At 46.2% G+C, this 10,866-nt stretch overlaps 7 non-coding genes across 7 annotated transcripts; all 7 read left to right on the plus strand.

The window, feature by feature from the left end:
- Positions 1–532: 532 nt before the first annotated feature.
- LOC142274592 (U2 spliceosomal RNA) lies at positions 533–723 on the plus strand. Its single transcript, XR_012738878.1, has one exon. It is a non-coding gene; the product is annotated as a U2 spliceosomal RNA (small nuclear RNA).
- Positions 724–2,110: 1,387 nt separating this feature from the next.
- Positions 2,111–2,301, plus strand: LOC142274593 (U2 spliceosomal RNA). The gene has a single exon (XR_012738879.1). It is a non-coding gene; the product is annotated as a U2 spliceosomal RNA (small nuclear RNA).
- A 1,386-nt stretch (positions 2,302–3,687) lies between these two features.
- On the plus strand, positions 3,688–3,877 carry LOC142274596 (U2 spliceosomal RNA). The gene has a single exon (XR_012738882.1). It is a non-coding gene; the product is annotated as a U2 spliceosomal RNA (small nuclear RNA).
- A 1,374-nt stretch (positions 3,878–5,251) lies between these two features.
- LOC142274597 (U2 spliceosomal RNA) lies at positions 5,252–5,441 on the plus strand. The gene has a single exon (XR_012738883.1). It is a non-coding gene; the product is annotated as a U2 spliceosomal RNA (small nuclear RNA).
- Positions 5,442–6,819: 1,378 nt separating this feature from the next.
- Positions 6,820–7,008, plus strand: LOC142274600 (U2 spliceosomal RNA). The gene has a single exon (XR_012738885.1). It is a non-coding gene; the product is annotated as a U2 spliceosomal RNA (small nuclear RNA).
- Positions 7,009–8,386: 1,378 nt separating this feature from the next.
- Positions 8,387–8,577, plus strand: LOC142274594 (U2 spliceosomal RNA). The gene has a single exon (XR_012738880.1). It is a non-coding gene; the product is annotated as a U2 spliceosomal RNA (small nuclear RNA).
- A 1,391-nt stretch (positions 8,578–9,968) lies between these two features.
- Positions 9,969–10,159, plus strand: LOC142274595 (U2 spliceosomal RNA). The gene has a single exon (XR_012738881.1). It is a non-coding gene; the product is annotated as a U2 spliceosomal RNA (small nuclear RNA).
- Positions 10,160–10,866: the final 707 nt, after the last annotated feature.

Here is a 10,866-nt window from a genome sequence, read left to right on the forward strand (position 1 = left end):
TAGAAAACAAGCTGCGCAGAAGAAGTTGTTCTTTGGGTGGGAGGGTGGGCTAGTGGAAGGAGGGGGCAATCTCTTTTTTTCCCGGGTGGTAGGGGGATGACAGGAGAAGGGAAGCGGGTGGTGAGAAAGGTACAGAGGGCAGGGTTTGGGGGCTGGGAAGGAAAGGGAAAAGATTAGGGTTTGGGGATGATGAAAGGGCTTTCTACGGGTAAGGATGGCAAAGGGTGGCAGTGACGGAAAGTCAGGCAACCTGTCCTGTCCGTCTTTTTGTATCGTGAATTGGAAAGACTGCAAGGGGGAGGGGAGTTGCTTGCGCCCTAAAGGAGGAGTTATTCAGATTCATTGCAGTGGGCGGCGGCTGCAAAACGCACCATTCTTCTTGTTTTGGCTCTGCAAAGCAGCCTTTTCAAGGGTTGGCTTGGGTGACAAAATGTCTTGTGTAGGCGTGGGTTTGTCTCCCTCTCGCTCTCTCTCCCTAAGATGTGTCCGGCATAGGCCAGGGTGCCACTCGAGGCCCAAACCAATTCTGGTTATCGCTTCTCGGCCTTTTGGCTAAGATCAAGTGTAGTATCTGTTCTTATCAGTTTAATATCTGATACGTCCCCTATCTGGGGACCATATATTAAATGGATTTTTAGAACAGGGAGATGGAAAAAGAGCTTGCTCTGTCCACTCCACGCATTGACCTGGTATTGCAGTACCTCCAGGAACGGTGCACCCCTTCTTAACCCAGTTTCCAAAAGCAGAACTCAATTCACCTGATTCATATTAGCCCGATTTAATGAATTGGAAGAAAGCATACGTCTTCATATGCACCTCAATTTGGCCCATTCACTTTTCACACTTCCTCCTTTTGTTTTTTATCTTTCACACTTTTGACTTTCTTTATTCATCCAAATAGCAAACTCATCACCACTCAACCTGACCAACTCGGCTATGTCCCCGTGCTGCAGTTCTCTGTCTTATCTAGATCATTTGCAATTGAATGGAATAGATCCCTTTTGGACAAAGTGGATTCACCTGCTGCTGCAGTGACCACAGGTGTGATAACATCTAGAATTGGCATCTGGTGCGATCTCTCCGCTTCCACTCCAAAGAAAGTTACCTGTTTATTCCTATCATGCATTGGTTTTTGGGGTTTTCTTTGAGTAATGATGATCTCTTTAGTAGTCTGTTGGCGCCCTCTCCTGGAGGAATAGTTTGCTTGCTCTTGGACATTCTAAAAGAGAGGTCATGATAGACATTGAGCTTCTGAGCTCAATTGGGGACAGTCATGGGTGATGAATGTTTGCAACCTACTGCGAAGCCTCATACCGCAATATAAGGAACGTCAAATACTAAGAAAGGGCGGCCTATGAAAGAATTACTACTTTCAATAAGTACACTTAAACGGCTAATTGGGAATAGAAAAACTGTAAAAAGCCCTCTGAGAAAGCCCCCCTCTAACCTTTGATAGTAAGCTTTTCTGTAGTCTGCCTGTTGATGTATTTTCCGTTTGAACTGTGCACAACATGAAGAGACGGAACACTGGCGGCTTGTCACAATGCCCCCCGATGACATCACAATAGCGCTGCTGCCTAGAAAACAAGCTGCGCAGAAGAAGTTGTTCTTTGGGTGGGAGGGTGGGCTAGTGGAAGGAGGGGGCAATCTCTTTTTTTCCCGGGTGGTAGGGGGATGACAGGAGAAGGGAAGCGGGTGGTGAGAAAGGTACAGAGGGCAGGGTTTGGGGGCTGGGAAGGAAAGGGAAAAGATTAGGGTTTGGGGATGATGAAAGGGCTTTCTACGGGTAAGGATGGCAAAGGGTGGCAGTGACGGAAAGTCAGGCAACCTGTCCTGTCCGTCTTTTTGTATCGTGAATTGGAAAGACTGCAAGGGGGAGGGGAGTTGCTTGCGCCCTAAAGGAGGAGTTATTCAGATTCATTGCAGTGGGCGGCGGCTGCAAAACGCACCATTCTTCTTGTTTTGGCTCTGCAAAGCAGCCTTTTCAAGGGTTGGCTTGGGTGACAAAATGTCTTGTGTAGGCGTGGGTTTGTCTCCCTCTCGCTCTCTCTCCCTAAGATGTGTCCGGCATAGGCCAGGGTGCCACTCGAGGCCCAAACCAATTCTGGTTATCGCTTCTCGGCCTTTTGGCTAAGATCAAGTGTAGTATCTGTTCTTATCAGTTTAATATCTGATACGTCCCCTATCTGGGGACCATATATTAAATGGATTTTTAGAACAGGGAGATGGAAAAAGAGCTTGCTCTGTCCACTCCACGCATTGACCTGGTATTGCAGTACCTCCAGGAACGGTGCACCCCTTCTTAACCCAGTTTCCAAAAGCAGAACTCAATTCACCTGATTCATATTAGCCCGATTTAATGAATTGGAAGAAAGCATACGTCTTCATATGCACCTCAATTTGGCCCATTCACTTTTCACACTTCCTCCTTTTGTTTTTTATCTTTCACACTTTTGACTTTCTTTATTCATCCAAATAGCAAACTCATCACCACTCAACCTGACCAACTCGGCTATGTCCCCGTGCTGCAGTTCTCTGTCTTATCTAGATCATTTGCAATTGAATGGAATAGATCCCTTTTGGACAAAGTGGATTCACCTGCTGCTGCAGTGACCACAGGTGTGATAACATCTAGAATTGGCATCTGGTGCGATCTCTCCGCTTCCACTCCAAAGAAAGTTACCTGTTTATTCCTATCATGCATTGGTTTTTGGGGTTTTCTTTGAGTAATGATGATCTCTTTAGTAGTCTGTTGGCGCCCTCTCCTGGAGGAATAGTTTGCTTGCTCTTGGACATTCTAAAAGAGAGGTCATGATAGACATTGAGCTTCTGAGCTCAATTGGGGACAGTCATGGGTGATGAATGTTTGCAACCTACTGCGAAGCCTCATACCGCAATATAAGGAACGTCAAATACTAAGAAAGGGCGGCCTATGAAAGAATTACTACTTTCAATAAGTACACTTAAACGGCTAATTGGGAATAGAAAAACTGTAAAAAGCCCTCTGAGAAAGCCCCCCTCTAACCTTTGATAGTAAGCTTTTCTGTAGTCTGCCTGTTGATGTATTTTCCGTTTGAACTGTGCACAACATGAAGAGACGGAACACTGGCGGCTTGTCACAATGCCCCCCGATGACATCACAATAGCGCTGCTGCCTAGAAAACAAGCTGCGCAGAAGAAGTTGTTCTTTGGGTGGGAGGGTGGGCTAGTGGAAGGAGGGGGCAATCTCTTTTTTTCCCGGGTGGTAGGGGGATGACAGGAGAGGGAAGCGGGTGGTGAGAAAGGTACAGAGGGCAGGGTTTGGGGGCTGGGAAGGAAAGGGAAAAGATTAGGGTTTGGGGATGATGAAAGGGCTTTCTACGGGTAAGGATGGCAAAGGTTGGCAGTGACGGAAAGTCAGGCAACCTGTCCTGTCCGTCTTTTTGTATCGTGAATTGGGAAAGACTGCAAGGGGGAGGGGAGTTGCTTGCGCCCTAAAGGAGGAGTTATTCAGATTCATTGCAGTGGGCGGCGGCTGCAAAACGCACCATTCTTCTTGTTTTGGCTCTGCAAAGCAGCCTTTCAAGGGTTGGCTTGGGTGACAAAATGTCTTGTGTAGGCGTGGGTTTGTCTCCCTCTCGCTCTCTCTCCCTAAGATGTGTCCGGCATAGGCCAGGGTGCCACTCGAGGCCCAAACCAATTCTGGTTATCGCTTCTCGGCCTTTTGGCTAAGATCAAGTGTAGTATCTGTTCTTATCAGTTTAATATCTGATACGTCCCTATCTGGGGACCATATTTTAAATGGATTTTTAGAACAGGGAGATGGAAAAAGAGCTTGCTCTGTCCACTCCACGCATTGACCTGGTATTGCAGTACCTCCAGGAACGGTGCACCCCTTCTTAACCCAGTTTCCAAAAGCAGAACTCATTCACCTGATTCATATTAGCCCGATTTAATGAATTGGAAGAAAGCATACGTCTTCATATGCACCTCATTTGGCCCATTCACTTTTCACACTTCCTCCTTTTGTTTTTATCTTCACACTTTTGACTTTCTTTATTCATCCAAATAGCAAACTCATCACCACTCAACCTGACCAACTCGGCTATGTCCCCGTGCTGCAGTTCTCTGTCTTATCTAGATCATTTGCAATTGAATTGAATAGATCCCTTTTGGACAAAGTGGATTCACCTGCTGCTGCAGTGACCACAGGTGTGATAACATCTAGAATTGGCATCTGGTGCGTCTCTCCGCTTCACTCCAAAGAAAGTTACCTGTTTATTCCTATCATGCATTGGTTTTTGGGGTTTCTTTGAGTAATGATGATCTCTTTAGTAGTCTGTTGGCGCCCGTCTCCTGGAGGAATAGTTTGCTTGCTCTTGGACATTCTAAAAGAGAGGTCATGATAGACATTGAGCTTCTGAGCTCAATTGGGGACAGTCATGGGGTGATGAATGTTTGCAACCTACTGCGAAGCCTCATACCGCAATATAAGGAACGTCAAATACTAAGAAAGGGCGGCCTATGAAAGAATTACTACTTTCAATAAGTACACTTAAACGGCTAATTGGGAATAGAAAAACTGTAAAAAGCCCTCTGAGAAAGCCCCCCTCTAACCTTTTGATAGTAAGCTTTTCTGTAGTCTGCCTGTTGATGTATTTTCCGTTTGAACTGTGCACAACATGAAGAGACGGAACACTGGCGGCTTGTCACAATGCCCCCGATGACATCACAATAGCGCTGCTGCCTAGAAAACAAGCTGCGCAGAAGAAGTTGTTCTTTGGGTGGGAGGGTGGGCTAGTGAAGGAGGGGGCAATCTCTTTTTTTCCGGGTGGTAGGGGGATGACAGGAGAAGGGAAGCGGGTGGTGAGAAAGGTACAGAGGGCAGGGTTTGGGGCTGGAAGGAAAGGGAAAAGATTAGGGTTTGGGGATGATGAAAGGGCTTTCTACGGGTAAGATGGCAAAGGGTGGCAGTGACGAAAGTCAGGCACCTGTCCTGTCCGTCTTTTTGTATCGTGAATTGGAAAGACTGCAAGGGGGGGGAGGGAGTTGCTTGCGCCCTAAAGGAGGAGTTATTCAGATTCATTGCAGTGGGCGGCGGCTGCAAAACGCACCATTCTTCTTGTTTTGGCTCTGCAAAGCAGCCTTTTCAAGGGTTGGCTTGGGTGACAAAATGTCTTGTGTAGGCGTGGTTTGTCTCCCTCTCGCTCTCTCTCCTAAGATGTGTCCGGCATAGGCCAGGGTGCCACTCGAGGCCCAAACCATTCTGGTTATCGCTTCTCGGCCTTTTGGCTAAGATCAAGTGTAGTATCTGTTCTTATCAGTTAATATCTGATACGTCCCCTATCTGGGGACCATATATTAAATGGATTTTTAGAACAGGGAGATGGAAAAAGAGCTTGCTCTGTCCACTCCACGCATTGACCTGGTATTGCAGTACCTCCAGGAACGGTGCACCCTTCTTAACCCAGTTTCCAAAAGCAGAACTCAATTCACCTGATTCATATTAGCCCGATTTAATGAATTGGAAGAAAGCATACGTCTTCATATGCACCTCAATTTGGCCCATTCACTTTTCACACTTCCTCATTTGTTTTTTATCTTTCACACTTTTGACTTTCTTTATTCATCCAAATAGCAAACTCATCACCACTCAACCTGACCAACTCGGCTATGTCCCCGTGCTGCAGTTCTCTGTCTTATCTAGATCATTTGCAATTGAATGGAATAGATCCCTTTTGACAAAGTGGATTCACCTGCTGCGGCAGTGACCACAGGTGTGATAACATCTAGAATGGCATCTGGTGCGATCTCTCCGCTTCCACTCCAAAGAAAGTTACCTGTTTATTCCTATCATGCATTGGTTTTTGGGGTTTTCTTTGAGTAATGATGATCTCTTTTAGTAGTCTGTTGGCGCCCTCTCCTGGAGGAATAGTTTGCTTGCTCTTGGACATTCTAAAAGAGAGGTCATGATAGACATTGAGCTTCTGAGCTCAATTGGGGACAGTCATGGGTGATGAATGTTTGCAACCTACTGCGAAGCCTCATACCGCAATATAAGGAACGTCAAATACTAAGAAAGGGCGGCCTATGAAAGAATTACTACTTTCAATAAGTACACTTAAACGGCTATTGGGAATAGAAAAACTGTAAAAAGCCCTCTGAGAAAGCCCCCTCTAACCTTTGATAGTAAGCTTTTCTGTAGTCTGCCTGTTGATGTATTTTCCGTTTGAACTGTGCACAACATGAAGAGACGGAACACTGGCGCGTTGTCACAATGCCCCCCGATGACATCACAATAGCGCTGCTGCCTAGAAAACAAGCTGCGCAGAAGAAGTTGTTCTTTGGGGTGGGAGGGTGGGCTAGTGGAAGGAGGGGGCAATCTCTTTTTTCCCGGGTGGTAGGGGGATGACAGGAGAAGGGAAGCGGGTGGTGAGAAAGGTACAGAGGGCAGGGTTTGGGGGCTGGGAAGGAAAGGGAAAAGATTAGGGTTTGGGGATGATGAAAGGGCTTTCTACGGGTAAGGATGCAAAGGGTGGCAGTGACGGAAAGTCAGGCAACCTGTCCTGTCCGTCTTTTTGTATCTGTGAATTGGAAAGACTGCAAGGGGGAGGGGAGTTGCTTGCGCCCTAAAGGAGGAGTTATTCAGGATTCATTGCAGTGGGCGGCGGCTGCAAAACGCACCATTCTTCTTGTTTTGGCTCTGCAAAGCAGCCTTTTCAGGGTTGGCTTGGGTGACAAAATGTCTTGTGTAGGCGTGGGTTGTCTCCTCTCGCTCTCTCTCCTAAGATGTGTCCGGCATAGGCCAGGGTGCCACTCGAGCCCAAACCAATTCTGGTTATCGCTTCTCGGCCTTTTGGCTAAGATCAAGTGTAGTATCTGTTCTTATCAGTTTAATATCTGATACGTCCCCTATCTGGGGACCATATATTAAATGGGATTTTTAGAACAGGGAGATGGAAAAAGAGCTTGCTCTGTCCACTCACGCATTGACTGGTATTGCAGTACCTCCAGAACGGTGCACCCCTTCTTAACCCAGTTTCCAAAGCAGAACTCAATTCACCTGATTCATATTAGCCCGATTTAATGAATTGGAAGAAAGCATACGTCTTCATATGCACCTCAATTTGGGCCCATTCACTTTTCACACTTCCTCCCTTTTGTTTTTTATCTTTCACACTTTTGACTTTCTTTATTCATCCAAATAGCAACTCATCACCACTCAACCTGACCAACTCGGCTATGTCCCGTGCTGCAGTTCTCAGTCTTATCTGATCATTTGCAATTGAATGGAATAGATCCCTTTTGGACAAAGTGGATTCACCTGCTGCTGCAGTGACCACAGGTGTGATAACATCTAGAATTGGCATCTGGTGCGATCTCTCCGCTTCCACTCAAAGAAAGTTACCTGTTTATTCCTATCATGCATTGTTTTTGGGTTTTCTTTGAGTAATGATGATCTCTTTAGTAGTCTGTTGTGCGCCCTCTCCTGGAGAATAGTTTGCCTTGCTCTTGACATTCTAAAAGAGAGGTCATGATAGACATTGAGCTTCTGAGCTCAATTGGGGACAGTCATGGGTGATGAATGTTTGCAACCTACTGCGAAGCCTCATACCGCAATATAAGGAACGTCAAATACTAAGAAAGGGCGGCCTATGAAAGAATTACTACTTTCAATAAGTACACTTAAACGTCTAATTGGGAATAGAAAAACTGTAAAAAGCCCTCTGAGAAAGCCCCCCTCTAACCTTTGTTAGTAAGCTTTTCTGTAGTCTGCCTGTTGATGTATTTTCCGTTTGAACTGTGCACAACATGAAGAGACGGAACACTGCGGCCTTGTCACAATGCCCCCCGATGACATCACAATAGCGCTGCTGCCTAGAAAACAAGCTGCGCAGAAGAAGTTGTTCTTTGGGTGGGAGGGTGGGCTAGTGGAAGGAGGGCAATCTCTTTTTTCCCGGGTGGTAGGGGGATGACAGGAGAATGGAAGCGGGTGTGAGAAAGGTACAGAGGCAGGGTTTGGGGGCTGGGAAGGAAAGGGAAAAGATTAGGGTTTGGGGATGATGAAAGGGCTTTCTACGGGTAAGGATGGCAAAGGGTGGGCAGTGACGGAAAGTCAGGCAACCTGTCCTGTCCGTCTTTTTGTATCGTGAATTGGAAAGACTGCAAGGGGAGGGGAGTTGCTTGCGCCCTAAAGGAGGAGTTATTCAGATTCATTGCAGTGGGCGGCGGCTGCAAAACGCACCATTCTTCTTGTTTTGGCTCTGCAAAGCAGCCTTTTCAAGGGTTGGCTTGGGTGACAAAATGTCTTGTGTAGGCGTGGGTTTGTCTCCCTCTCGCTCTCTCTCCCTAAGATGTGTCCGGCATAGGCCAGGGTGCCACTCGAGGCCCAATACCAATTCTGGTTATCGCTTCTCGGCCTTTTGGCTAAGATCAAGTGTAGTATCTGTTCTTATCAGTTTAATATCTGATACGTCCCCTATCTGGGGACCATATATTAAATGGATTTTTAGAACAGGGAGATGGAAAAAGAGCTTGCTCTGTCCACTCCACGCATTGACCTGGTATTGCAGTACCTCCAGGAACGGTGCACCCCTTCTTAACCCAGTTTCCAAAAGCAGAACTCAATTCACCTGATTCATATTAGCCCGATTTAATGAATTGGAAGAAAGCATACGTCTTCATATGCACCTCAATTTGGCCCATTCACTTTTCACACTTCCTCCTTTTGTTTTTTATCTTTCACACTTTTGACTTTCTTTATTCATCCAAATAGCAAACTCATCACCACTCAACCTGACCAACTCGGCTATGTCCCCGTGCTGCAGTTCTCTGTCTTATCTAGATCATTTGCAATTGAATGGAATAGATCCCTTTTGGACAAAGTGGATTCACCTGCTGCTGCAGTGACCACAGGTGTGATAACATCTAGAATTGGCATCTGGTGCGATCTCTCCGCTTCCACTCCAAAGAAAGTTACCTGTTTATTCCTATCATGCATTGGTTTTTGGGGTTTTCTTTGAGTAATGATGATCTCTTTAGTAGTCTGTTGGCGCCCTCTCCTGGAGGAATAGTTTGCTTGCTCTTGGACATTCTAAAAGAGAGGTCATGATAGACATTGAGCTTCTGAGCTCAATTGGGGACAGTCATGGGTGATGAATGTTTGCAACCTACTGCGAAGCCTCATACCGCAATATAAGGAACGTCAAATACTAAGAAAGGGCGGCCTATGAAAGAATTACTACTTTCAATAAGTACACTTAAACGGCTAATTGGGAATAGAAAAACTGTAAAAAGCCCTCTGAGAAAGCCCCCCTCTAACCTTTGATAGTAAGCTTTTCTGTAGTCTGCCTGTTGATGTATTTTCCGTTTGAACTGTGCACAACATGAAGAGACGGAACACTGGCGGCTTGTCACAATGCCCCCCGATGACATCACAATAGCGCTGCTGCCTAGAAAACAAGCTGCGCAGAAGAAGTTGTTCTTTGGGTGGGAGGGTGGGCTAGTGGAAGGAGGGGGCAATCTCTTTTTTTCCCGGGTGGTAGGGGGATGACAGGAGAAGGGAAGCGGGTGGTGAGAAAGGTACAGAGGGCAGGGTTGGTTTGGGGGCTGGGAAGGAAAGGGAAAAGATTAGGGTTTGGGGATGATGAAAGGGCTTTCTACGGGTAAGGATGGCAAAGGGTGGCAGTGACGGAAAGTCAGGCAACCTGTCCTGTCCGTCTTTTTGTATCGTGAATTGGAAAGACTGCAAGGGGGAGGGGAGTTGCTTGCGCCCTAAAGGAGGAGTTATTCAGATTCATTGCAGTGGGCGGCGGCTGCAAAACGCACCATTCTTCTTGTTTTGGCTCTGCAAAGCAGCCTTTTCAAGGGTTGGCTTGGGTGACAAAATGTCTTGTGTAGGCGTGGGTTTGTCTCCCTCTCGCTCTCTCTCCCTAAGATGTGTCCGGCATAGGCCAGGGTGCCACTCGAGGCCCAAACCAATTCTGGTTATCGCTTCTCGGCCTTTTGGCTAAGATCAAGTGTAGTATCTGTTCTTATCAGTTTAATATCTGATACGTCCCCTATCTGGGGACCATATATTAAATGGATTTTTAGAACAGGGAGATGGAAAAAGAGCTTGCTCTGTCCACTCCACGCATTGACCTGGTATTGCAGTACCTCCAGGAACGGTGCACCCCTTCTTAACCCAGTTTCCAAAAGCAGAACTCAATTCACCTGATTCATATTAGCCCGATTTAATGAATTGGAAGAAAGCATACGTCTTCATATGCACCTCAATTTGGCCCATTCACTTTTCACACTTCCTCCTTTTGTTTTTTATCTTTCACACTTTTGACTTTCTTTATTCATCCAAATAGCAAACTCATCACCACTCAACCTGACCAACTCGGCTATGTCCCCGTGCTGCAGTTCTCTGTCTTATCTAGATCATTTGCAATTGAATGGAATAGATCCCTTTTGGACAAAGTGGATTCACCTGCTGCTGCAGTGACCACAGGTGTGATAACATCTAGAATTGGCATCTGGTGCGATCTCTCCGCTTCCACTCCAAAGAAAGTTACCTGTTTATTCCTATCATGCATTGGTTTTTGGGGTTTTCTTTGAGTAATGATGATCTCTTTAGTAGTCTGTTGGCGCCCTCTCCTGGAGGAATAGTTTGCTTGCTCTTGGACATTCTAAAAGAGAGGTCATGATAGACATTGAGCTTCTGAGCTCAATTGGGGACAGTCATGGGTGATGAATGTTTGCAACCTACTGCGAAGCCTCATACCGCAATATAAGGAACGTCAAATACTAAGAAAGGGCGGCCTATGAAAGAATTACTACTTTCAATAAGTACACTTAAACGGCTAATTGGGAATAGAAAAACTGTAAAAAGCCCTCTGA

The sequence above is a fragment of the Anomaloglossus baeobatrachus genome, unplaced genomic scaffold (assembly GCF_048569485.1).
Source record: "Anomaloglossus baeobatrachus isolate aAnoBae1 unplaced genomic scaffold, aAnoBae1.hap1 Scaffold_3732, whole genome shotgun sequence".
NCBI classification, from domain to species: domain Eukaryota; kingdom Metazoa; phylum Chordata; class Amphibia; order Anura; family Aromobatidae; genus Anomaloglossus; species Anomaloglossus baeobatrachus.